Below are 3,438 nucleotides of genomic sequence, written 5' to 3'. Positions count from 1 at the left end.
CGTTTCTCTCTTCCCCTCCCTCTTCTTTCCTCTTTACTTTGTTTCCCCTTTGCCGCTTGGAAACCCCTCTGATTTATTTCTAGCCTCTTTTTCGTCTCCCATTCCCTGTTATTGAAAATTCAACTGTTTTATTGAAATGTCTTATATTTTGGTCGAAAATTTAATTGTTTGTTGAACATGTCTTTTTTTTTCTATAGATAATGAATATTTTTTGGTAAGAATTCATCTCTTATGGCTAAAAATTAAGTTATTTGTTGCAAATTGAATTGTCTGCTAAAAACTTCCTCTGTTTAAAAAATTTAGAGCTTTTTCTATATTTTTTAAACTATTTTTTTAGAAGTTCTGTGTACATCTATTCGTGATGCTCAACAAAATTGTAACCTAAATAACGTTCCATATAAAAAAGTCTAGAAAATAAAAATGTTGCTTTTTGATAGCTCTACAAGATTATCACCGAGGGAATCATCGTGACTCAGACGCTGGAGAAATCGAGAATTTATTGTTCATAATCTAATACAGACTACAATTTTTAACCTAAATATCCCGTAGACGTAGTATTAAGAATGAAAAATGAATATTAGTTAACAATTACCATTATTATAAATATTCTAATAAACAGATTATGTTAAAAAACAGATGGGTTAAAATCTTCGTTTTACTTTCGTTTGGAACCACATGCCTTGACCAGTCAACAATGTCATTTGTTGCAAATGCATCGCCGTCTGGCGTAAATCAAAAACATGTTCTAGAATAAAATATTAGTTAGTTTTTAATAGAGAATCTGAATCTGCAATTAAAAACGTTGTTTTCAATTTTAAATTATAAAGTTACCCCCCCCCCCCTTCCGCCCCGAGAGGGTGTGGCATGGGGTAAATTTTTGCGGATTTCCTTCTCTCACTCGAAAATACAAAGTTTTCTTCATATACATTTGTTGTTTGGATGCATGTTTCTTAAGATATTTTAATGTCACAAGATGAAAAGAACATCCTGTCGCCCCCCCCCCACACACACAAAATTCATATATATATAATTCGAAGCCTTTTATTGTCACCTAAAGCTAATATGTTAAGTCAATACTTGTATAAAAGTACTGCAATCATGAGAATATTTATACTTTTCTAAATAAAAAATTTACTTTTACTGTTCTAAATTGCTAAGTATTTTATTTTAAAATTTAAACAATAAAAAATAAATATATAAAAATACAATTAAAAAAACAGCTAGAAACAGACAGATAAAAACAAAATGTTTCAAAAGGTGCATGTCAAAATGAGAAGTCTGCACTTAAAAAAGTATATTCAGCTTTCTAGTTTATCTATTCTCCAGTTTAGCCCTTTTCTCGGGTGGGTGAAGGGTGTGTGAAAAATTAAATTTATTACAATTGAGTAACTCTCCTGAAAACAATCACGTTGAAAGAGAATTTGAAACGGTACATGTTTTGAAGTTAAAATGAAGGTTAAATCAGTAAGATCAACTTTGTCAGTTTGCGGCGTTGAAAGTGAAAGAAGTCGAAACTACGGTTTTCAATATTTTCACCTTACATTGAATAACGCTAAGGTTCAAAGAAGTTGAAACTGACGACGAAACTTCGACTCTGGATAGGTTTTCAATGAAGCAGGACAATGATCTGCAAACGTAAAATAGGGCTGTAGCGACTGTGCGATTATCTGTTAATTTTTTGGAAAACTTTTCAAGGTCTGCGATGACAATTTCATGGTTTTAAATAGCTTGAATCATTTACGATAGCTTTAAGAATTTATTATAACTTAAAGAATTTATGATATAATGATTGAGGACTATCTTACCTCAAGATTTCCCCAGTGGAAGCACCTGTCACTGTTCACATATCCTCTCATCAACCGCGGGGTGTCCTTATCCCGTCCTTTCGCACACACTTCGCGAAATTTTACATTTTTTCTTCCGAAATAAGGAAGTCAGTTCCTCTCACACCTTAAAAGTAGATCTAGTACTTATATTAAAAATAAAATTTCTGTAAGTGTGCTTTCTCTTCTTAAAAAAGTTAATCTTTTAATTACGCGTTTTGAATTGTTAAGTATTAAAGTTTCAGTTTGGATTTAAATTTAAAAGTAAGTTTAAAGTGTATTTATTGTATAATTTATGAAGAAACAGTATTTTATTTAATTTTGTCCTTTACCAAAATTTGTTTATGCGTATAAATTATGTAGTAAGAGGACTTAAAAAAATATCGAGCATATGAAATTATGCTGAAATGAAATCGCATACAATACAATATTATCTCGAATACTGCGAACATGTGGAAGTTGGAAAATTTTGTTGAGGCACTATAAATGTAGATATATAGCCGACATAGTTTAATATCACTATTATGAATCGAAGTCATATTTTGATGGAAATTTGAAGACATTTTTTAACGTAAATTTCAATTAAATCATCTTACTTCAAAACCGCGCTGCCGCTGATTTGAATTCAGCACCGTCGGCGCCCTGACGTAATCGTAGGTATATTGGCCTGGTAACAGTTTTCTTGCCGCCGGGTGCTCCTGTGGCTTCTTATTTGTTGCTTTGATTTGATCTTTTGTTCCAACATATTTTTATATTTTCCAAGCTGTATGTTTTTTTAAAAATAATTTTCTTTAATCTTTCGTTTTATTAAGTATTCATTTATTATAACAAAGTGTACAATTGTGACAAGGTGAATTAAACAATAAACTAGCTTCAAAAAAAGCCATTTTAGGTAAAAACTGGATAATTGTAATTAGGAGAACTATACAAAATACATGATGACATTGTCAATATTGTACTGACTATTGCTCAATAGGCCTAGGCTATGACTTTCTTCTATAAACAATTAAGCATTGAGCCATTTGGAAAGCCTACGATAATAATAATTATAACAATTAAATTTCATTTACTCAAGTTATGAGACGTCGCTGTTTGCAATGTATGTATGTATGTATGTATTTAATCTCTCCCTTTTACGGGTTTGAGGGCCACCGCTCCCTGAACATATATTTACAATTCCATCCTTAGTCTAACTTAACTACTACTTATATTCTACTCTTTCGCATTACGCAGGATAAGCAATAGTAACAGTGGTGATATTAATTCCTAAAATGAGCGAGCTTCCAGGGCTTCCGTTTCCTCTTACCATAAAAAAAATGCATTTTCCACGATATTGAAAACAATTTTCGTTTTTTAATGTCCCTTTTCAGGATCACCCGTTTGGCTCTGCCCTACTCCCTTGCTTTCCCTTACTTCATCCAATTTCTTCATCCACATCACTCCCTGTCCACTACCATCCAAGATCCATCTTACACACTCATCCACACTCAATTTTCCCTCTTCCTCTCCTGTTCATCTCTCTAATACATGTGCCCATGACTCCATTTCGTATCCACATACTCTGCATAAATTCTCCTCTTCATTCATCCAATATCTGCATGCTCTCACTCCTTCT

The sequence above is a fragment of the Belonocnema kinseyi genome, chromosome 4 (assembly GCF_010883055.1).
Source record: "Belonocnema kinseyi isolate 2016_QV_RU_SX_M_011 chromosome 4, B_treatae_v1, whole genome shotgun sequence".
NCBI classification, from domain to species: domain Eukaryota; kingdom Metazoa; phylum Arthropoda; class Insecta; order Hymenoptera; family Cynipidae; genus Belonocnema; species Belonocnema kinseyi.
The sequence above is the reverse complement of the archived record's forward strand: the minus strand, read 5'-3'. Positions refer to the sequence as shown.